The sequence below is a fragment of the Panulirus ornatus genome, chromosome 43 (genome assembly GCF_036320965.1).
Source record: "Panulirus ornatus isolate Po-2019 chromosome 43, ASM3632096v1, whole genome shotgun sequence".
Lineage (NCBI taxonomy): Eukaryota > Metazoa > Arthropoda > Malacostraca > Decapoda > Palinuridae > Panulirus > Panulirus ornatus.
In genome coordinates, this window is record NC_092266.1 from 9122589 (window position 1) to 9148538 (window position 25950).

The 25950-nt window shown below is 42.4% G+C and overlaps 1 long non-coding RNA gene across 1 annotated transcript; it reads right to left on the minus strand.

Moving 5' to 3' along the window:
• Positions 1 to 2056: 2056 nt before the first annotated feature.
• Positions 2057 to 18487, minus strand: LOC139762303 (uncharacterized). Its single transcript, XR_011715686.1, has 2 exons — positions 16069 to 18487; positions 2057 to 3575 (listed from the first exon to the last, which is right to left on the minus strand). It is a non-coding gene; the product is annotated as an uncharacterized lncRNA (long non-coding RNA).
• Positions 18488 to 25950: the final 7463 nt, after the last annotated feature.

The window sequence follows — 25950 nt, forward strand, 5'->3', positions numbered from 1 at the left end:
TTTACCCCAGATGCTTCACATGCCCTGGTTCAATCATTGACAGCACGTCGACCCCGGTATACCACATCGTTCCAATTCACTCTATTCCTCGCACGCCTTTCACCCTCATGCATGTTCAGGCCCCGATCACTCAAAATCTTTTTCACTCCATCTTTCCACCTCCAATTTGGTCTCCCACTTCTCCTCGTCCCCTCCACCTCTGACACACATATCCTCTTGGTCAATCTTTCCTCACTCATTCTCTCCATGTGACCAAACCATTTCAAAACACCCTCTTCTGCTCTCTTAACCACACTCTTTTTATTACCACACATCTCTCTTATCCTATTATTACTTATCCGATCAAACCACCTCACACCACATATTGTCCTCAAACATCTCATTTCCAGCACATCCACCCTCCTCCGCACAACTCTATCCTTAGCCCACGCCTCGCAACCATACAACATTGTTGGAACCACTATTCCTTCAAACATACCCATTTTTGCTTTCCAAGATAATGTTCTCGACTTCCACACATTCTTCAAGGCTCCCAGGATTTTCGCCCCCTCCCCCACCCTACGATTCACTTCCGCTTCCATGGTTCCATCCGCTGCCAAATCCACTCCCAGATATCTAAAACACTTCACTTTCTCCAGTTTTTCTCCATTCAAACTTACCTCCCAATTGACTTGACCCTCAACCTTACGGTACTTAATAACCTTGCTCTTATTCACATTTAATATCAACTTTCTTCTTTCACACACTTTCCCAAACTCAGTCACCAGCTTCTGCAGTTTCTCACATGAATCAGCCACCAGCGCTGTATCATCAGCGAACAACAAAATGGCCCACCTTTGAGTTGCCAACAACCACACAACAATTATGTGACACAGCAGCTTGCCAAGTATTGCATGGTCTAGCTTGTGGTGGGGAACCAGATATCCTGTAAGAGTTCAGTGAGGAAGGTGTGTCGAGACGAGATGCAGATCGAAAAAGATTAGGAGCAGAATTGAAAGATGTCAAAGAATGCAGTGTTGAGTCATCAGTATATGAGTGCATTTGGTTATCTGTCATTTCACTCAGAGCCAAAACATCCAGGTTCCTTTCCTCAAACATCCTACCTATCTCTCCTTTTTTTCTCATCTTGGTTACATCCACACACATTTAGACACCCCAATCTGAGCCTTCGAGGAGGATGAGCACTCCCTGCGTGACTCCTTCTTCTGTTCCCCTTTTAGAAAGTTAAAATACAAGGAGGGGAGGGTTTCTAGCCCCCCCGCTCCCGTTCCCTTTAGTCGCCTTCTAAGACACGTGAGGAATGCGTGGGAAGTATTCTTTCTCCCCTATCCCCAGGGATAACCTAATTAAGACTCCCAATTTCTTAGAGGCAGACTTAGCTATTTCTGTAAATTTGGGTTTCCAAAAAAAGAGTGGATGGGACAGTAATACAAAGTGTGTTCAATGAGTAAAGAGGAGGAATTACATAACCATCAACAGAGAAAGGAAAGCCATGAAGAATTTTTGATAGAAAGATGGTTTGAAACAGGGTCTTGGAGGCATTAAACTTAACCATTTTGATAAATGTTTCTTTCCCTGCACCTCGAAGCTTTAGAACTCTGTACTTTCTCATGTCCTTCCCAATAACTATGGAATGGCCTGTATTAGATAAGAATGTTTTTTTTTCTTCCTCCATAATTCATAACTACTTTCCCTTATCTCTTCTTTTATATTTTCATTAACTTAGCTCTTATTATTAAGGCCCAGCCTAGACTTTAGCCTCAAATGTAGAGAAAAAAATCAAAACTTGGCTAATTCAGGCAGCATACAGAAATTTAAGTTGTTCCCTATGATACAGTACAGTACAGTAGTGGACATTCCATTACCTTCAACAAACTGCAACAAGCTGATGACCACAGTGGCAACAAACATGCAGCAGTACATTAATACACTGTTGGAACAAAAGCTAAACCAGAGCAGAATCTCTGCATCTCCAAAGAAATCTTCAATCACTCTTTTAACCTTAAACAGACACGAATCAAGTTCATACTCCCGTCAACTTAAATAAAACATCAGCCAGTCTCTGCATCTTGTACTATACATATGACATGCACCTCTAATACCTAAAACATCAACACAAAATCATTACAGGAACTAAGTGCCCTCAGAACACAAACTGGCACAAGGTTTGGGTAAGAAAAAGAATCCCTTAGCATCTTCTTAAAAAATCTATCTACTCCACCCTAAACTATGTCTCATTTGCCTGGTCTTTCACCCTCTCAGAAGCAAATGTAGCAAAGCTGCAAACTACACAAAATAGAGGACTCAAAACAATCACTATTTGTCTGGCAACCACAAACACTCAACACCTACACATTGAAACACAGATCCATCAGTACAATTCTACCATGACATGCTACCTATCTATATATATCTTTGATGCCTGTTCGCTTCTGGAGCTCCCTCAGGGGATGGCCACGGCAGTAGAATTTCCATAACTAGTTAACTCCAGTGCTGCTTCTTAGCCTTTAGTACCTCACCCTGATCAGGCCTCTAACAGAGAGCAAGTCTTGTGCAGTATTTGCAGAGGTTCCTACCTGATGTTCCTACTGACTACTACTAACTAATGCTACTACCAACTACTATTACTGAATGTTTCTACCTAATGCTCCTACCTAAATGTCCCTACCAACTACTTCTATCTATTGTCCCTACCACTTTGTCAAATGGCAGGACTAGCGCATAGCACTCACCACAGGAAAATCTACGACTTACGAAGAATGAGCTTTGTGAATTGAATGTTGTCGTGTTTTTCATGACAAGAAGTTCTGTGTTTGTGGACAGAATGCCAGTAGTCCATGAGCGAGTGGGGCAGAAAGAAAAATCAGCTATTTGGTTCAAAGGACTTGACAACCACTGAAGTGCTGGCTTACTATGCAGGCGTCACAAACCCTGCCGATACCCAGGCTGGCTGTACTGGTTGCATGGTTGGCACTAAATTCTTTGCAACAGCTTGAGACCCCTCCCACCCATACCACTCCGGAACTAACCATCAACCTCCTTAAGCAGAAACAAAAAGCTACCCCAAACTCTCACATCAACAACCTCTGCTCACAGTTCCCCCATCCCAAGTATAATAATGACAAAACACATTTACACAGAAATAACCCAACAAGCACTAAACAACTGCCCCCAACACAAATATTGAATAACAGCCCATAAGACCTGAAATCATGCTTCCTTGGCAAACATTAGACACTTTCTTATCTGTGCTATGAACGTCACCCATCCATACATTACTACAAACACTGGTTCAGCACATCCAAAGACCCCTCTTGCCCATGATGTAATTACCACAATGAAAAAACTGAACAGTTTCAGCTCAAATGCCCTCTACTCTCCCCACATAGGCACACACACATTACTATACTTTATGACTTGTGGTCCTATCCATCTAAGAATTATGTGACAGGACCCCAAACTGGGTTATCATGCTGATGCTGTTTCTACCTCTTTTTCAAAATCTATGGGGTTATTGTCTACAGCGACTGCTCCCAGTCTATGGGAAGGCATGTCTGCAACCACATTTGATGAGCCTGAAACGAAACAAAAATCTGGGTCAAAGGCTTGCAGTGAAAGGCACAAAATCTTTCATGTTGGATCTTGTCATTTGAAAATGCTTAATAATGCTCTGTGATATGTATAAACTGTGATATGGTGATATAAATATATGTTTTTTTACTTATTATACTTTGTTGCTGTCTCGCGCGTTAGCGAGGTAGCACAATGAAACAGACGAAAGAATGGCCCAACCCACCATTTTTTTTTTTTTTTTTTTTTGCTTTGTCGCTGTCTCCCGCGTTTGCGAGGTAGCGCAAGGAAACAGACGAAAGAAATGGCCCAACCCACCCCCATACACATGTATATACATACGTCCACACACGCAAAATATACATACCTACACAGCTTTCCATGGTTTACCCCAGACGCTTCACATGCCCCGCTTTAATCCACTGACAGCACGTCAACCCCGGTATACCACATCACTCCAATTCACTCTATTCCTTGCCCTCCTTTCACCCTCCTGCATGTTCAGGCCCCGATCACACAAAATCTTTTTCACTCCATCTTTCCACCTCCAATTTGGTCTCCCTCTTCTCCTCGTTCCCTCCACCTCCGACACATATATCCCCTTGGTCAATCTTTCCTCACTCATTCTCTCCATGTGCCCAAACCATTTCAAAACACCCTCTTCTGCTCTCTCAACCACGCTCTTTTTATTTCCACACATCTCTCTTACCCTTACGTTACTTACTCGATCAAACCACCTCACATACACATGTATATACATACACGTCCACACACACACACATATACATAACTATACATCTCAACGTATACATATATATAAACACACAGACATATACATATAAGTACATAAGTCATACTGTCTGCCCCAATTCATTCCCGTCGCCACCCCACCACATATGAAATGACAACCCCCTCCCCCGCATGCGTGCGAGGTAGCGCTAGGAAAAGACAACAAAGGCCACATTCATTCACACTCAGTCTCCAGCTGTTATGTATAATGCACCGAAACCACAGCTCCCCTTCCACATCCAGGCCCCACAAAACTTTCCATGGTTTACCCCAGATGCTTCACATGCCCTGATTCAATCCATTGACAGTACATCGACCCCGGTATACCACATAGTTCCATTCACTCTATCCCTTGCACGCCTTTCACCCTCCTACATGTTTGGGCCCCGATTGCTCAAAATGTTTTTCACTCAATATTTCCACCTCCAATTTGGTCTCCCACTTCTCGTCCCCTCCACCTCTGATACATATATTCTCTTTGTCAATCTTTCCTCATTCAGTCCCTCCATGTGACCAAACCATTTCAAAACACCCTCTTCTGCTCTCTCAACCACACTCTTTTCACTACCACACATCTCTTACCCTTTCATTACTTACTCGATCAAACCACCTCACACCACATATTGTCCTCAAACATCTCATTTCCAGCACATCCACCCTCCTCTGCACAACTCTATCAATAGCCCATGCCTTGCAACCATATAACATTCTTGGAACCACTATTCCTTCAAACATACCCATTTTTGCTTTCCGAGATAATGTTCTCACCTTCCACACATTTTTCAACTCTCCCAGAACTTTTGCCCCCTCCCCCACCCTATGACTCATTTCTGCTTCCATGGTTCCATCACCTGCCAAATCCACTCCCAGATAAATAAAACACTTCACTTCCTCCAGTATTTCTCCAATCAAACTTACCTCCCAATTAACTTGTCCCTCAACCCTACTGTACCTAATAACCTTGCTCTTATTCACATTTACTCTCATCTTTCTCCTTTCACACACTTTACCAAACTCAGTCACCAGCTTCTGCAATTTCTCACCTGAATCAACCACCAGCGTTGTATCAGGGTGGGGGAGGGGGCGAAGGTTCTGGAGCACTGAAGAATGTGTCGAAGGCGAGAACATTATCTCGGAAAGCAAAAATGGGTATGTTTCAAGGAATACTGGTTCCAACAATGTTATATGGTTCCAAGGCATGGGCTATAGATAGGGTTGTTCAGAAGAGGGTGGATGTATTGGAAATGAGATGTTTGAGGACAATATGTGGTGTGAGGTGGTTTGATTGAGTAAGTAATGAAAGGGTAAGAGAGATGTGTGGTAATAAAAAGAGTGTGGTTGAGAGAGCAGAAGAGGGTGTACTGAAATGGTCTGGTCACATGGATAGAATGAGTGAGGAAAGATTAACAAAGAGGATATATGTGTCAGAGGTGGATGGAACAAGGAGAAGTGGGAGACCAAATTGGAGATGGAAGGATGGAGTGAAAAAGATTTTGAGCAATCGGGGCCTGAGCATGCAGGAGGGTGAAAGGCGTGCAAGGAATAGAGTGAATTGGAATGCTGTGTATACATATGTATGTATACGTTGAAATGTATAGGTATGTATATGTGCATGTGTGGACATGTATGTATACACATGCATCTGTGGGTGGGTTGGGTCATTCTTTCGTATGTTTCTTTGTGCTACCTCACTGACGCGGGAGACAGCGACAAAGTATAATAAAATAAAATAGAGTAGAATAAAAAGAGTGAAAAAGATTTTGAGTGATCCGGGCCTGAACATGCAGGAGGGTGAAAGGCGTGCAAGGAATAGGGTGAATTGGAACGATGTGGTATACCGGGGTCGACGTGCTGTCAATGGATTGAACCAGGACATGTGAAGCGTCTGGGGTAAACCATGGAAAGTTGTGTGAGGCCTGGATGTGGAAAGGGAGCTGTGGTTTCGGTGCATTATTACATGACAGCTAGGGACTGAGTGTGAATGAATGTGGCCTTTGTTGTCTTTTCCTAGCACTACCTCGCGCACATTTGGGGGAGGGGGTTGTTCTTTCATGTGTGGCGAGGTGGCAATGGAAATGAATAAAGGCAGACAGTATGAATTATGTACATGTGTATATATGTATATGTCTGTGTGTGTATATATATGCATAGTTGAGATGTATAGGTATGTATATGTGCGTGTATGGATGTGTATGTATATACATGTGTATGTGGGTGGGTTGGGCCACTGACAGCACGTCGACCCCAGTATACCACATCGTTCCAATTCACTCTATTCCTTGAACATCTTTCACCCTCCTGCATGTTCAGGCCCTGATCACTCAAAATCTTTTTCACTCCATCTTTCCACCTCCAATTTGGTCTCCCACTTCTCCTCGTTCCCTCCACCTCTGACACATATATCCTCTTGGTCAATCTTTCCTCACTCATTCTCTCCATGTGGCCAAACCATTTCAAAACACCCTCTTCTGCTCTCTCAACCACACTCTTTAATACCACACATCTCTCTTACCCTATTATTACTTACTCGATCAAACCACTTCACACCACATATTGTCCTGAAACATTTCATTTCCAGCACATCCACCCTCCTCCGCCCAACTCTATCTATAGCCCACGCCTCACAACCATATAACATTGTTGGAACCACTATTCCTTCAAACATATCCATTTTTGCTTTCCGAGATAATGTTCTCGACTTCCACACATTTTTCAACACTCTCAGAACTTTTGCCCCCTCCCTCACCATATGATTCACTTCCGCTTCCATGTTTCCATCCGCTGCCAAATCCACTCCCAGATATCTAAAACACTTCACTTCCTCCAGTTTTTCTCCACTCAAACTTACCTCCCAATTGACTCGTCCGTTAACCCTTCTGTACCTAATATCCTTGCTCTTTTTCACATTTACTCTCAGCTTTCTTTTTTCACACACTTTACCAAACTCAGTCACCAGCTTCTGCAGTTTCTCACCTGAATCAGCCACCAGCGCTGTATCATCAGCGAACAACAACTGACTCACTTCTCAAGCTCTCTTATCCACAACAGACTGCATACTTGCCCCTCTTTCCAAAACTCTTGCATTCACCTCCCTAACAACCCCATTCATAATCATCCATACACAAATTAAACAACCATGGAGACATCATGCACCCCTGCCACAAACCTACATTCACTGAGAACCAATCACTTTCCTCTCTTCCTACTCGTACACATGCCTTACATCCTCGATAAAAACTTTTCACTGCTTCTAACAACTTGCCTCCCACACCACATATTCTTAATACCTTCCACAGAGCATCTCTATCAACTCTATCACATGCCTTCTCCTGATCCATAAATGCTACATACAAGTCCATTTGCTTTTCTAAGTATTTATTACATACATTCTTCAAAGCAAACACCTGATCCACACATCCTCTACCACTTCTGAAACCACACTGCTCTTCCGAAATCTGATGCTCTGTACATACCTTCACCCTCTCAATCAATACTCTCCCATATAATTTCTCAGGAATACTCAACAAACTTATACCTCTGTAATTTGAGCACTCACCTTTATCCCCTTTGCCTTTGTACAATGGCACTATGCAAGCATTCCGCTATTCCTCAGGCACCTCACCATGAGTCATACATACATTACATAACCTTACCAACCAGTCAACAATACAGTCACCCCCTTTTTTAATAAATTCCACTGCAATACCATCCAAACCCACTGCCTTGCTGGTTTTCATCTTCCGCAAAGCTTTTACTACTTCTTCTCTGTTTACCAAATCATTCTCCCTAACCCTCTCACTTTGCACACCACCTTAACCAAAACACCCTATATCTGCCACTCTATCATCAATCACATTCAACAAACCTTCAAAATACTCACTAAATATCCTCTCATCATCACTACTTGTTATCACCTCCCCATTAGCTCCCTTCACTGAAGTTCCCATTGATTCCCTTGTCTTACGCACTTTATTTACCTCCTTCCAAAACATCTTTTTATTCTCCCTAAAATTCAATGATACTCTCTCACCCTAACTCTCATTTGCCCTCTTTTTCACCTCTTGCACCTTTCTCTTAAGCTCCTGCCTCTTTCTTTTATACATCTCCCAGTCATTTGCATTATTTCTCTGCAAAAATCATCCAAATGCCTCTCTCTTCTCTTTCATTAACAATCTTACTTCTTCATCCCACCACTCACTACCCTTTCTAATCTGCCCACCTCCCACGCTTCTCATGCCACAAGCATCTTTTGTGCAAGCCATCACTGCTTCCCTAAATACATCCCATTCCTCCCGCACTCCCCTTATGTCCTTTGTTCTCACCTTTTTCCATTCTGTACTCAGTCTCTCCTGGTACTTCCTCACACAAGTCTCCTTCCCAAGCTCACTTATTCTCACCACTCTCTTCACCCCAACATTCCCTCTTCTTTTCTGAAAACCTCTACAAATCTTCACTTTCGCCTCCACAAGATAATAATCAGGCATCCCTTCAGTTGCACCTCTCAACACATTGACATCCAAAAGTCTCTCTTTCCCGTGCCTATCAATTAACACGTAATCCAATAACGCTCTCTGGCCATCTCTCCTACTTACATACGTATACTTATGTATTTTTTTTTTTTTTTTTTTTTTTTTTATACTTTGTCGCTGTCTCCCGCGTATTGCGAGGTAGCGCAAGGAAACAGACGAAAGAAATGGCCCAACCCCCCCCATACACATGTACATACACACGTCCACACACACAAATATACATACCTACACAGCTTTCCATGGTTTACCCCGGACGCTTCACATGCCTTGATTCAATCCACTGACAGCACGTCAACCCCTGTATACCACATCGCTCCAATTCACTCTATTCCTTGCCCTCCTTTCACCCTCCTGCATGTTCAGGCCCCGATCACACAAAATCTTTTTCACTCCATCTTTCCACCTCCAATTTGGTCTCCCTCTTCTCCTCGTTCCCTCCACCTCCGACACATATATCCTCTTGGTCAATCTTTCCTCACTCATTCTCTCCATGTGCCCAAACCATTTTAAAACACTCTCTTCTGCTCTCTCAACCACGCTCTTTTTATTTCCACACCTCTCTCTTACCCTTACGTTACTTACTCGATCAAACCACCTCACACCACACATTGTCCTCAAACATCTCATTTCTAGCACATCCATCCTCCTGCGCACAACTCTATCCATAGCCCACGCCTCGCAACCATACAACATTGTTGGAACTACTATTCCTTCAAACATACCCATTTTTGCTTTCCGGGATAATGTTCTCGACTTCCACACATTTTTCAAGGCTCCCAAAATTTTCGCCCCCTCCCCCACCCTATGATCCACTTCCGCTTCCATGGTTCCATCCGCTGACAGATCCACTCCCAGATATCTAAAACACTTCACTTCCTCCAGTTTTTCACCATTCAAACTCACCTCCCAATTGACTTGACCCTCAGCCCTACTGTACCTAATAACCTTGCTCTTATTCACATTTACTCTTAACTTTCTTCTTCCACACACTTTACCAAACTCCGTCACCAGCTTCTGCAGTTTCTCACATGAATCCGCCACCAGCGCTGTATCATCAGCGAACAACAACTGACTCACTTCCCAAGCTCTCTCATCCCCAACAGACTTCATACTTGCCCCTCTTTCCAAGACTCTTGCATTTACCTCCCTAACAACCCCATCCATAAACAAATTAAACAACCATGGAGACATCACACACCCCTGCCGCAAACCTACATTCACTGAGAACCAATCACTTTCCTCTCTTCCTACACGTACACATGCCTTACATCCTCGATAAAAACTTTTCACTGCTTCTAACAACTTGCCTCCCACACCATATATTCTTAATACCTTCCACAGAGCATCTCTATCAACTCTATCATATGCCTTCTCCAGATCCATAAATGCTACATACAAATCCATTTGCTTTTCTAAGTATTTCTCACATACATTCTTCAAAGCAAACACCTGATCCACACATCCTCTACCACTTCTGAAACCACACTGCTCTTCCCCAGTCTGATGCTCTGTACATGCCTTCACCCTCTCAATCAATACCCTCCCATATAATTTACCAGGAATACTCAACAAACTTATACCTCTGTAATTTGAGCACTCACTCTTATCCCCTTTGCCTTTGTACAATGGCACTATGCACGCATTCCGCCAATCCTCAGGCACCTCACCATGAGTCATACATACATTAAATAACCTTACCAACCAGTCAACAATACAGTCACCCCCTTTTTTAATAAATTCCACTGCAATACCATCCAAACCTGCTGCCTTGCCGGCTTTCATCTTCCGCAAAGCTTTTACTACCTCTTCTCTGTTTACCAAATCATTTTCCCTAACCCTCTCACTTTGCACACCACCTCGACCCAAACACCCTATATCTGCCACTCTGTCATCAGACACATTCAACAAACCTTCAAAATACTCATTCCATCTCCTTCTCACATCACCACTACTTGTTATCACCTCCCCATTTACGCCCTTCACTGAAGTTCCCATTTGCTCCCTTGTCTTACGCACCCTATTTACCTCCTTCCAGAACATCTTTTTATTCTCCCTAAAATTTACTGATAGTCTCTCACCCCAACTCTCATTTGCCCTTTTTTTCACCTCTTGCACCTTTCTCTTGACCTCCTGTCTCTTTCTTTTATACTTCTCCCACTCAATTGCATTTTTTCCCAGCAAAAATCGTCCAAATGCCTCTCTCTTCTCTTTCACTAATACTCTTACTTCTTCATCCCACCACTCACTACCCTTTCTAAACAGCCCACCTCCCACTCTTCTCATGCCACAAGCATCTTTTGCGCAATCCATCACTGATTCCCTAAATACATCCCATTCCTCCCCCACTCCCCTTACTTCCATTGTTCTCACCTTTTTCCATTCTGTACACAGTCTCTCCTGATACTTCTTCACACAGGTCTCCTTCCCAAGCTCACTTACTCTCACCACCTTCTTCACCCCAACATTAACTCTTCTTTTCTGAAAACCCATACTAATCTTCACCTTAGCCTCCACAAGATAATGATCAGACATCCCTCCAGTTGCACCTCTCAGCACATTGACATCCAAAAGTCTCTCTTTCGCACGCCTGTCAATTAACACGTAATCCAATAATGCTCTCTGGCCATCTCTCCTACTTACATAAGTATACTTATGTATATCTCGCTTTTTAAACCAGGTATTCCCAATCATCAGTCCTTTTTCAGCACATAAATCTACAAGCTCTTCACCATTTCCATTTACAACACTGAACACCCCATGCATACCAATTATTCCCTGAACTGCCACATTACTCACCTTTGCATTCAAATCACCCATCACTATAACCCGGTCTCGTGCATCAAAACCGCTAACACACTCATTCAGCTGCTCCCAAAACACTTGCCTCTCATGATCTTTCTTCTCATGCCCAGGTGCATATGCACCAATAATCACCCACCTCTCTCCATCAACTTTCAATTTTACCCATATTAATCGAGAATTTACTTTCTTACATTCTATCACATACTCCCACAACTCCTGTTTCAGGAGTATTGCTACTCCTTCCCTTGCTCTTGTCCTCTCACTAACCCCTGACTTCACTCCCCAGACATTTCCAAACCACTCTTCCCCTTTACCCTTGAGCTTCGTTTCACTCAGAGCCAAAACATCCAGGTTCCTTTCCTCAAACATACTACCTATCTCTCCTTTTTTCACATCTTGGTTACATCCACACACATATAGGCACCCCACTCTGAGCCTTCGAGGAGGATGAGCACTCCCCGCGTGACTCCTTCTTCTGTTTCCCATTTCAGAAAGTTAATACAAGGAGGGGAGGATTTCCGGCCCCCCGCTCCCGTCCCCTCTAGTCGCTTTCTACGACACGCGAGGAATACGTGGGAAGTATTCTTTCACCCCTATCCCCAGGGATAATATACATATGTATATACACACACACACACACACACACACACGCGCACACACACACACACACACACATACATATATATACATATGAAAAATGTAAGACACAATTTAGAAAACAAACTTTTAGCTTGAAATGAATGAAAAAATGAACGTCACATAATGGTTCAACCTCTGGCTATGGAAAAGGAAATGTACAATTTATTCACACAAACTTATGTATATCTCTCTTTTTAAACCAGGTATTCCCAATCATCAGTCCTTTTCAGCACATAAATCTACATGCTCTTCACCATTTCCATTTACAACACTGAACACCCCATGTACAACAATTATTCCCACCACTCACTACCCTTTCTAATCTGCCCACCTCCCACGCTTCTCATGCCACAAGCATCTTTTGCGCAAGCCATCACTGCTTCCCTAAATACATCCCATTCCTCCCGCACTCCCCTTATGTCCTTTGTTCTCACCTTTTTCCATTCTGTACTCAGTCTCTCCTGGTACTTCCTCACACAAGTCTCCTTCCCAAGCTCACTTATTCTCACCACTCTCTTCACCCCAACATTCCCTCTTCTTTTCTGAAAACCTCTACAAATCTTCACTTTCGCCTCCACAAGATAATAATCAGGCATCCCTTCAGTTGCACCTCTCAACACATTGACATCCAAAAGTCTCTCTTTCCCGTGCCTATCAATTAACATGTAATCCAATAACGCTCTCTGGCCATCTCTCCTACTTATATACGTATACTTATGTATATCTCTCTTTTTAAACCAGGTATTCCCAATCACCAGTCCTTTTCAGCACATAAATCTACATGCTCTTCACCATTTCCATTTACAACACTGAACACCCCATGTACAACAATTATTCCCTGAATTGCCACATTACTCACCTTTGCATTTAAATCACCCATCATTATAACCCAGTCTCGTGCATCAAAACTACTAACATACTCACTCAGCTGCTCCCAAAACATTTGCCTCTCATGATCTTTCCGCTCATGCCCAGGTGCATATACACCAATAATCACCCATCTCCCTCCATCCACTTTCAGTTTTACCCATATCAATCTAGAGTTTACTTTCTTACACTCTATCACATACTTCCACCACTCCTGTTTCAGGAGTAGTGCTACTCCTTCCCTTGTTCTTGTCCTCTCACTAACCCCTGACTTTACTCCCAAGACATTCCCAAACCACTCTTACCCTTTACCCTTGAGCTTCGTTTCACTCAGAGCCAAAACATCCAGGTTCTTTTCCTCAAACATACGACCTGTCTCTCCTTTTTTCTCATCTTGGTTACATCCACACACATTTAGTCACCCCAATCGGAGCCTTCGAGGAGGATGAGCACTCCCTGCATGACTGCTTCTTCTGTTTCCTCTTTTAGAATGTTAAAATACAAGGAGGGGAGGGTTTCTAGCCCCCTGCTCCCGTCCCCTTTAGTCGCCTTCTACGACACGTGAGGAATGCATTATTTAATGTATGACTCATGGTGAGGTGCCTGAGGACTGGTGGAATGCTTGCATACTGCCATTGTACAAAGGCAAAGGGGATAAGAGTGAGTGCTCAAATTACAGAGGTATAAGTTTGTTGAGTATTCCTGGGAAATTATAGGGAGGGTATTGATTGAGAGGGTGAAGGTATGTACAGAGCATCAGATTAAGGAAGAGCAGTGTGGTTTCAGAAGTGGTAGATGATGTGTTGAATAAGTGTTTGCTTTGAAAAATGTATGTGAGAAATACTCAGAAAAGCAAGTGGATTTGTATGTAGCATTTATGGATCTGGAGAAGGCTTATGACAGAGTTGATAAGAGATGCTCTGTGGAAGGTATTAAGAATACATCGTGTGGGAGGTAAGTTGTTAGAAGCAGTGAAAAGTTTTTATCGAGGATGTAAGGCATGTGTATGTGTAGGAAGAGAGGAAAGTGATTGGTTCTCAGTGAATGTTGGTTTGCGTCAAAAGTCAGGGGTGCGTGATGTCTCCATGGTTGTTTAATTTGTTTATGGATGGGGTTGTTAGGGAGGTGAATGTAAGAGTTTTGGAAAGAGGGGCAAGTACACAGCCTGTTGTGGATGAGAGAGCTTGGGAAGAGAGTCAGTTGTTGCTTGCTGATGATACAGCCCTGGTGGCTGATTAGGGTGAGAAACTGCAGAAGCTGGTGACTGAGTTTGGTAAAGTGTGTGAAAGAAGAAAGCTGAGAGTAAATGTGAATAAGAGCAAGGTCATTAGGTACAGTAGGGTTGAGGGACAAGTTAATTGGGAGGTAAGTTTGAATGGAGAAAAACTGGAGGAAGTGAAGTGTTTTAGATATCTGGAAGTGGATTTGGAAGCAGATGGAACCATGGAAGTGGAAGTGAATTATAGGGTGTCGGAGGGGGCAAAAGTTCTGGGAGCGTTGAAAAATGTGTGGAAGTCGAGAACATTAACTTGGAAAGCAAAAATGGGTATGTTTGAAGGAATAGTGGTTCCAACAATGTTGTATGGTTGTGAGGCGTGGGCTATAGATAGAGTTGTGCGGAGGAGGGTGGATGTGCTGGAAATGAGGTGTTTGAGGAGAATATGTGGTGTGAGGTGGTTTGACTGAGTAAGTAATGAAAGGGTAAGAGAGATGTGCGGTAATAAAAAGAGTGTGGTTGAAAGAGCAGAAGAGGGTGGTTTGGTCGCATGGAGAGAATGAGTGAGGAAAGATTGACAAAGAGGATATATGTGTCAGAGGTGGAGGGAATGAGGAGAAGTGGGAGACCAAACTGGAGGTGGAAAGATGGAGTGAAAAAGATTTTGAGTGATCGGGGCCTAAACATGCAGGAGGGTGAAAGGCAGGCAAGGAATAGAGTGAATTGGATCGATGTGGTGTACTGGGGTCGACGTGCTGTCAATGGATTGAATCAGGGCATGTGAAGCGTCTGGGGTAAACCATGGAAAGTTCTGTGGGGCCTGGATGTGGAAAGGGAGCTGTGGTTCGGGCATTATTGCATGACAGCTAGAGACTGAGTGTAAACGAATGGGGCCTTTGTTGTCTTTTCCTAGTGCTACCTCGCACACATGAGGGGGGGGAGGGGGATGTTATTCCATGTGTGGCGAGGTGGCGATGGGAATGAATAAAGGCAGACAGTTTGAATTGAGTGCATGTGTATATATGTATGTGTCTGTGTGTGTATATATATGTGTACATTGAGATGTATGGGTATGTATATTTGCATGTGTGGACATGTATGTATATACATGTGTATGAGGGTGGGTTGGGCCATTTCTTTCGTCTGTTTCCTTGCGCTACCTCGCAAACGCGAGAGACAGTGACAAAGCAAAGTAAATAAATAAAAGTAATATTCTAAGTAAATTTCTGAGGACATATGAACTTTTATGTCCATCACATGGATCCTTGTTTGACATGTATTAAAATCAGAGTTAAAATAGGCACTTGATAACCAAAAAGTTGAAATTTAGATAACACTATTTGCCTAATTCAAAATATATATCATGATTCTTATTTGAAAATTTTGTCAAAAGAAAGTTAAAAGAAAGTTAAACATAACAGATGATGTTACCAAAGGTGTACTTAACACTATGACATATTAATTACAAGACTCAATATATGAATAGAGTCACTAAAAATATCATTATTACATGAAAACACAAGAGGGAATGTATGGAATAGTGGATGGGACCCTAAATAACTGGTGAAATTACAGAAGTGAATAGTCAAGTCAAGATTCACAGAAAAGTGTATCTATATGTAAAGATTAAGAAGTAGTGCCTCAAAAAGAGCATACCTCACCAAGTGAGCCACTGTAACAGAGTTCATATCTGAGTGGGAGTCTTCCAAGGGGTCTTGGGTGTAGTAAGGCGGAGATGTGTGCAGAATGGTGGCTCGCTCTTGATGTGATGACAGCATTCTATGACTGTGGTGCTGTGTTGATTTTCCTTCCTAGCCACCCAGTGTTAGCAGTGCAATAAAGGCAAATCTTTGATGCAGGGAGGTATACTATAGGCGATGAATCACTTAGCTGGTCCTTGGTTCAGCCCTTAGTGTCCACAGGTAGAATGTATCAGGACTGTTTGCTGTGTCAGGTAGGCTTGTAGAAATGCTGGGAACACCAGGCATAGAAATATGAAGTAGGTATGAGGGTCATCTGTAGTCACATAGGTCTTGCGTCACTGCCAACAATTGCAAGGGAACCACCACTTGTAAGGTTGCCACCACTTGTCAGACTGAGTTGGTAAGGAGATTGGATCTTTCTACGTTCCATGGTACTCAATGAAGATCAGGTGGCCTTTACAGTTATATTAGAAAAATAGGTATGTACAACTATAGTACTCTGGACAAAGGTCTTATAACACACTATGACACACACTAGTGGTAAGATGAGGTTGTCCCCACAGGTAGCACTGGCAGGGGTTATATTGGAGTCTGTCAACACCCATTCAGTAGCTTGTTTAAGCCACAGATCAGCTCTTATGTGTTCAAACATCCTGATTAACAGTGGCCCGTGAGAACAGTGAGTCCGTGTGAAGCCTGTCAACACCTGATACAACCATATGTCAGCACTACATGTTTATACAACAGATCAGCTGTTATGTGTTCAAACATCCTTATTTACGGTGGCCCGTGAGAACAGCGAGCCTGTGGGAACATCCTATGTGATGCAATTAAGTATAAGTAACTCACAGTAAAATGATAATAACAAAGCTAATGAAAAATTAATGCAATACGTGCATGAGTCTTACATTTCCATCTATATCCCTGATGCCTGTTCCAACTGGAACTCTCTCAGAGGGATTGCCATGGCAACAGTCTCTATAACTAAAGAACTCCAGTGCTGCTTCTTAGCCTTTACTGCCTCACCCTTAGGCTGCTGGCAGAGGGCAAGTCTAGTGCTGTGTTTGCAGAGGCTCCTACCTAATGTTCCTAGTGATTTCTATCTAATGCTCCTACCTAATGTTCCTAGTGATTTCTATCTAATGCTCCTACCTAATGTTCCTAGTGATTTCTATCTAATGCTCCTACCTAATGTTCCTAGTGATTTCTATCTAATGCTCCTACCTAGTGTTTCTGCCTGATACTCCAGCCTATATTTTCTTACCTATTACTGCTATCTACTGCTTATATCATTTTGCCAAAAGGCAGGGCTTGCACATAGTGCTCACCGCAGAAAAATCTAGTTACAAAGAATGAGCTGTATGAGTTAAATTTTGTCAGTTTTTACATATGACAAGGAGAGATTGTATGTTTGTGGACAGAATGCCCATAGTCCACATGTTAGTGAGGCAGAAAGAAAAGACAACTACATGTGGTACTGCTTGTAGAATGCTGCTGGCTTCTTGAATGTTATGGGAATCAGAAAGAGATGGAAAGGACTCCTGGGGCAGGAAGTAAGTATGCAAAAGGTTAATATGTGGTATGTACACAAGATTAAAAGATGGGGCAACATCAATATGCAAGTCTTCCTTTAACACAAATGGTAAATGAAGAGCAAATAAATGTATCTAATTATACGCATATTCTCTTTTCGTCTTTATCTAAGGGGAGCTAGCATAGTACTCTACAAACTGAAACTAAGTACATACAGTAGCAAGAAACCACTTACAGGGATGCTAAGTTGTACTTTCATATTGAAGAATGTTACATACCCTGTCCATGCAATGTTGTCTATTCGATTTTTTCATGAGTCTCTTTGGCGTGGCCTTATTTATTTGCCAGCCAGCTAAATTTTGTGTGTGGCAGTTTGGCAATTAGGTGATGTAAAACAGATCTTTCCTAGTATACCTTTATATTTCTTCCCCACTAGTGGATCATCACTGGTATCAGGTGAATTAGCCACGTTCTTGTGATATACACTGACCCTTAAACTGCAACATTACTCATATGAAAACAGATTTCCACTCCATATTGTAATGGTTTCTGCCCCCATTTGATTTCCAGTTGATGCATGATAGCTATCACTAGCAAATGAATAACACAGCTAAAAAAATGTCATGCATCATAGTCTCCCAAAAACTGTCAAAGCATGTATAATTGCATCGTCAGAGCAGGAAGACAGATTTACAAGGTTACTATTATATTATTATTATACTTAACTGCTGTTTCCTGCATCAGTGAGGTAGCGGAAGGAAACAGACGAAGAATGGCCAAACCACTCATATACATACATACATACGCGGGAGACAGCGGAAAAAAAAAAAAAAAAAAAACGAGAAGTGGGAGACCAAATTGGAGGTGGAAAGATGGAGTGAAAAAGATTTTGTGTGATCGGGGCCTGAACATGCAGGAGGGTGAAAGGAGGGCAAGGAATAGAGTGAATTGGAGCGATGTGGTATACCGGGGTTGACGTGCTGTCAGTGGATTGAATCAAGGCATGTGAAGCGTCTGGGGTAAACCATGGAAAGCTGTGTAGGTATGTATATTTGCGTGTGTGGACGTATGTATATACATGTGTATGGGGGTGGTTTGGGCCATTTCTTTCGTCTGTTTCCTTGCGCTACCTCGCAAACGCGGGAGACAGCGGCAAAAAAAAAAAAAAAAAAAAATATATATATATATATATATATATATATATATATTTTTTTTTCATACTATTCGCCATTTCCCGCGTTAGCGAGGTAGCATTAAGAACAGAAGACTGAGCCTTTGAGGGAATATCCTCACTTGGCTCCCTTCTCTATTCCTTCTTTTGGAAAATTAAAAAACGAGAGGGGAGGATTTCCAGCCCCCCGCTCCCTTCCCTTTTAGCCGCCTTCTACGACACGCAGGGAATACATGAGAAGTATTCATTCTCCCCTATCCCCATATATATATATATATATATATATATATATATATATATATATATATATATATGTTTCCCATTTTAGAAAGTTAAAAAATACAAGGAGGGGAGGATTTCTGGCCCCCCGCTCCCGTCCCCTCTAGTCGCAGGGAATACGTGAGAAGTATTCTTTCTCCCCTATCCCCATATATATATATATATATATATATATATATATATATATATATATATATATATATATATATATTTCCCATTTTAGAAAGTTAAAAAATACAAGGAGGGGAGGATTTCTGGCCCCCCCGCTCCCGTCCCCTCTAGTGGCCTTCTACGACACGCGAGGAATGCGTGGGAAGTATTCTTTCACCCCTATCCCCAGGGATAATATTTATTATACTTTGTCGCTGTCTCCCGCGTTTGCGAGGTAGCGCAAGGAAACAGACGAAAGAAATGGCCCAACCCCCCCCCCCATACACATGTATATACATACGTCCACACACGCAAATATACATACCTACACAGCTTTCCATGGTTTACCCCAGACGCTTCACATACCCTGCTTCAATCCACTGACAGCACGTCAACCCCGGTATACCACATCGCTCCAATTCACTCTATTCCTTGCCCTCCTTTCACCCTCCTGCATGTTCAGGCCCCGATCACACAAAATCTTTTTCACTCCATCTTTCCACCTCCAATTTGGTCTCCCTCTTCTCCTTGTTCCCTCCACCTCCGACACATATATCCTCTTGGTCAATCTTTCCTCACTCATCCTCTCCATGTGCCCAAACCACTTCAAAACACCCTCTTCTGCTCTCTCAACCACGCTCTTTTTATTTCCACACATCTCTCTTACCCTTACGTTACTCACTCGATCAAACCACCTCACACCACACACTGTCCTCAAACATCTCATTTCCAGCACATCCATCCTCCTGCGCACAACTCTATCCATAGCCCACGCCTCGCAACCATACAACATTGTTGGAAACACTATTCCTTCAAACATACCCATTTTTGCTTTCCGAGATAATGTTCTCGACTTCCACACATTCTTCAAGGCCCCCAGGATTTTCGCCCCCTCCCCCACCCTATGATCCACTTCCGCTTCCATGGTTCCATCCGCTGCCAGATCCACTCCCAGATATCAAAAACACTTCACTTCCTACAGTTTTTCTCCATTCAAACTCACCTCCCAATTGACTTGACCCTCAACCCTACTGTACCTAATAACCTTGCTCTTATTCACATTTACTCTTAACTTTCTTCTTCCACACACTTTACCAAACTCAGTCACCAGCTTCTGCAGTTTCTCACATGAATCAGCCACCAGCGCTGTATCATCAGCGAACAACAACTGACTCACTTCCCAAGCTCTCTCATCCCCAACAGACTTCATACTTGCCCCTCTTTCCAAAACTCTTGCATTTACCTCCCTAACAACCCCATCCATAAACAAATTAAACAACCATGGAGACATCACACACCCCTGCCGCAAACCTAAATTCACTAAGAACCAATCACTTTCCTCTCTTCCTACACGTACACATGCCTTACATCCTCGATAAAAACTTTTCACTGCTTCTAACAACTTTCCTCCCACACCATATATTCTTAATACCTTCCACAGAGCATCTCTATCAACTCTATCATATGCCTTCTCCAGATCCATAAATGCTACATACAAATCCATTTGCTTTTCTAAGTATTTCTCACATACATTCTTCAAAGCAAACACCTGATCCACACATCCTCTACCACTTCTGAAACCACACTGCTCTTCCCCGATCTGATGCTCTGTCCATGCCTTCACCCTCTCAATCAATACCCTCCCATATAATTTACCAGCAATACTCTGCAAACTTATACCTCTGTAATTTGAGCACTCACTCTTATCCCCTTTGCCTTTGTACAATGGCACTATGCACGCATTCCGCCAATCCTCAGGCACCTCACCATGAGTCATACATACATTAAATAACCTTACCAACCAGTCAATAATACAGTCACCCCCTTTTTTAATAAATTCCACTGCAATACCATCCAAACCTGCTGCCTTGCTGGCTTTCATCTTCCGCAAAGCTTTTACTACCTCTTCTCTGTTTACCAAATCATTTTCCCTAACCCTCTCACTTTGCACACCACCTCGACCAAAACACCCTATATCTGCCACTCTATCATCAAACACATTCAACAAACCTTCAAAATACTCACTCCATCTCCTTCTCACATCACCACTACTTGTTATCACCTCCCCATTTGCGCCCTTCACTGAAGTTCCCATTTGCTCCCTTGTCTTACGCACTTCCAGAACATCTTTTTATTCTCCCTAAAATTTAATGATACTCCCTCACCCCAACTCTCATTTGCCCTTTTTTTCACCTCTTGCACCTTTCTCTTGACCTCCTGTCTCTTTCTTTTATACATCTCCCACTCAATTGCATTTTTTCCCTGCAAAAATCGTCCAAATGCCTCTCTCTTCTCTTTCACTAATACTCTTACTTCTTCATCCCACCACTCACTACCCTTTCTAATCAACCCACCTCCCACTCTTCTCATGCCACAAGCATCTTTTGCGCAATCCATCACTGATTCCCTAAATACATCCCATTCCTCCCCCACTCCCCTTACCTCCAATGTTCTCACCTTTTTCCATTCTGTACACAGTCTCTCCTGATACTTCCTCACACAGGTCTCCTTCCCAATATCACTTACTCTCACCACCCTCTTCACCCCAACATTCACTCTTCTTTTCTGAAAACCCATACAAATCTTCACCTTAGCCTCCACAAGATAATGATCAGACATCCCTCCAGTTGCACCTCTCAGCACATTAACATCCAAAAGTCTCTCTTTTGTGCGCCTGTCAATTAACACGTAATCCAATAACGCTCTCTGGCCATCTCTCCTACTTACATAAGTATACTTATGTATATCTCGCTTTTTAAACCAGGTATTCCCAATCATCAGTCCTTTTTCAGCACATAAATCTATAAACTCTTCACCATTTCCATTTACAACACTGAACACCCCATGTATACCAATTATTCCCTCAACTGCCACATTACTCACCTTTGCATTCAAATCACCCATCACTATAACCCGGTCTTGTTCATCAAAACCACTAACACACTCATTCAGCTGCTCCCAAAACACTTGCCTCTCATGATCTTTCTTCTCATGCCCATATATATATATATATATATATATATATATATATATATATATATATATATATATATATATATATATATATATATATATATATACATATATATATATATATATATATATATATATATATATATATATATATATATATATATACATATATATATATATATATATATATATATATATATATATATATATATATATATATATATATATATATATATATATATTTTTTTTTTTTTTTTTTTTTGCCGCTGTCTCGCGCGTTTGCGAGGAAGCGCAAGGAAACAGACGAAAGAAATGGCCCAACCCCCATACACATGTATATACATACGTCCACACACGCAAATATACATACCTACGCAGCTTTCCATGGTTTACCCCAGACGCTTCACATGCCCTGATTCAATCCACTGACAGCACGTCAACCCCGGTATACCACATCGATCCAATTCACTCTATTCCTTGCCCTCCTTTCACCCTCCTGCATGTTCAGGCCCCGATCACACAAAATCTTTTTCACTCCATCTTTCCACCTCCAATTTGGTCTCCCTCTTCTCCTCGTTCCCTCCACCTCCGACACATATATCCTCTTGGTCAATCTTTCCTCACTCATTCTCTCCATGTGCCCAAACCATTTCAAAACACCCTCTTCTGCTCTCTCAACCACGCTCTTTTTATTTCCACACATCTCTCTTACCCTTACGTTACTTACTCGATCAAACCACCTCACACCACACATTGTCCTCAAACATCTCATTTCCAGCACATCCATCCTCCTGCGCACAACTCTATCCATAGCCCACGCCTCGCAACCATACAACATTGTTGGAAACACTATTCCTTCAAACATACCCATTTTTGCTTTTCGAGATAATGTTCTCGACTTCCACACATTCTTCAAGGCTCCCAGAATTTTCGCCCCCTCCCCCATCCTATGATCCACTTCCGCTTCCATGGTTCCATCCGCTGCCAGATCCACTCCTAGATATCTAAAACACTTTACTTCCTCCAGTTTTTCTCCATTCAAACTCACCTCCCAATTGACTTGACCCTCAACCCTACTGTACCTAATTACCTTGCGCTTATTCACATTTACTCTTAACTTTCTTCTTTCACACACTTTACCAAACTCAGTCACCAGCTTGTGCAGTTTCTCACATGAATCAGCCACCAACGCTGTATCATCAGCGAACAACAACTGACTCACTTCCCAAGCTCTCTCATCCCCAACAGACTTCATACTTGCCCCTCTTTCCAAAACTCTTGCATTCACCTCCCTAACAACCCCATCCATAAACAAATTAAACAACCATGGAGACATCACACACCCCTGCCGCAAACCTACATTCACTGAGAACCAATCACTTTCCTCTCTTCCTACACGTACACATGCCTTAAATCCTCGATAAAAACTTTTCACTGCTTCTAACAACTTGCCTCCCACACCATATAATTCTTAATACCTTCCACAGAGCATCTCTATCAACTCTATCATATGCCTTCTCCAAATCCATAAATGCTACATACAAATCCATTTGCTTTTCTAAGTATTTCTCACATACATTCTTCAAAGCAAACACCTGATCCACACATCCTCTACCACTTCTGAAACCACACTGCTCTTCCCCAATCTGATGCTCTGTACATGCCTTCACCCTCTCAATCAATACCCTCCCATATAATTTACCAGGAATACTCAGCAAACTTATACCTCTGTAATTTGAGCACTCACTGTTATCCCCTTTGCCTTTGTACAATGGCACTATGCACGCATTCCGCCAATCCTCAGGCACCTCACCATGAGTCATACATACATTAAATAACCTTACCAACCAGTCAACAATACAGTCATCCCCTTTTTTAATAAATTCCACTGCAATACCATCCAAACCTGCTGCCTTGCCGGCTTTCATCTTCCGCAAAGCTTTTACTACCTCTTCTCTGTTTACCAAATCATTTTCCCTAACCCTCTCACTTTGCACACCACCTCGACCAAAACACCCTATATCTGCCACTCTATCATCAAACACATTCAACAAACCTTCAAAATACTCACTCCATCTCCTTCTCACATCACCACTACTTGTTATCACCTCCCCATTTGCTCCCTTGTCTTACGCACTTTATTTACCTCCTTCCAGAACATCTTTTTATTCTCTCTAAAATTTAATGATACTCTCTCACCCCAACTCTCATTTGCCCTTTTTTTCACCTCTTGCACCTTTCTCTTGACCTCCTGTCTCTTTCTTTTATACATCTCCCACTCAATTGCATTTTTTCCCTGCAAAAATCGTCCAAATGCCTCTCTCTTCTCTTTCACTAATACTCTTACTTCTTCATCCCACCACTCACTACCCTTTCTAATCAACCCATCTCCCACTCTTCTCATGCCACAAGTATCTTTTGCGCAATCCATCACTGATTCCCTAAATACATCCCATTCCTCCCCCACTCCCCTTACTTCCATTGTTCTCACCTTTTTCCATTCTGTACTCAGTCTCTCCTGGTACTTCCTCACACAAGTCTCCTTCCCAAGCTCACTTTCTCTCACCACCCTCTTCACCCCAACATTCACTCTTCTTTTCTGAAAACCCATACAAATCTTCACCTTATCCTCCACAAGATAATGATCAGACATCCCTCCAGTTGCACCTCTCAGCACATTAACATCCAAAAGTCTCTCTTTCGCGCGCCTGTCAATTAACACGTAATCCAATAACGCTCTCTGGCCATCTCTCCTACTTACATACGTATACTTATGTATATCTCGCTTTTTAAACCAGGTATTCCCAATCATCAGTCCTTTTTCAGCACATAAATCTACAAGCTCTTCACCATTTCCATTTACAACACTGAACACCCCATGTATACCAATTATTCCCTCAACTGCCACATTACTCACCTTTCCATTCAAATCACCCATCACTATAACCCGGTCTTGTTCATCAAAACCACTAACACACTCATTCAGCTGCTCCCAAAACACTTGCCTCTCATGATCTTTCTTCTCATGCCCAGGTGCATATGCACCAATAATCACCCATCTCTCTCCATCAACTTTCAGTTTTACCCATATTAATCGAGAATTTACTTTCTTACATTCTATCACATACTCCCACAACTCCTGTTTCAGGAGTATTGCTACTCCTGAATATATATATATTTTCTTTTTTTTTTTTTTTGCTGTCTCCCGCGTTTGCGAGGTAGCGCAAGGAAACAGATGAAAGAAATGGCCCAACCCAACCCCATACACATGTATATACATACGTCCACACACCCAAATATACATACCTACACAGCTTTCCATGGTTTACCCAAGACGCTTCACATGCCCTGATTTAATCCACTGACAGCACGTCAACCCCATTATACCACATCGATCCAATTCACTCTATTCCTTGCCCTCCTTTCACCCTCCTGCATGTTCATCCCCCGATCACACAAAATCTTTTTCACTCCATCTTTCCACCTCCAATTTGGTCTCCCTCTTCTCCTCGTTCCCTCCACCTCCGACACATATATCCTCTTGGTCAATCTTTCCTCACTGATTCTTTCCATGTGCCCAAACCGTTTCAAAACACCCTCTTCTCCTCTCTCAACCACGCTCTTTTTATTTCCATACATCTCTCTTATCCTTACGTTACTTACTCGATCAAACCACCTCACACCACACATTGTCCTCAAACATCTCATTTCCAGCACATCCATCCTCCT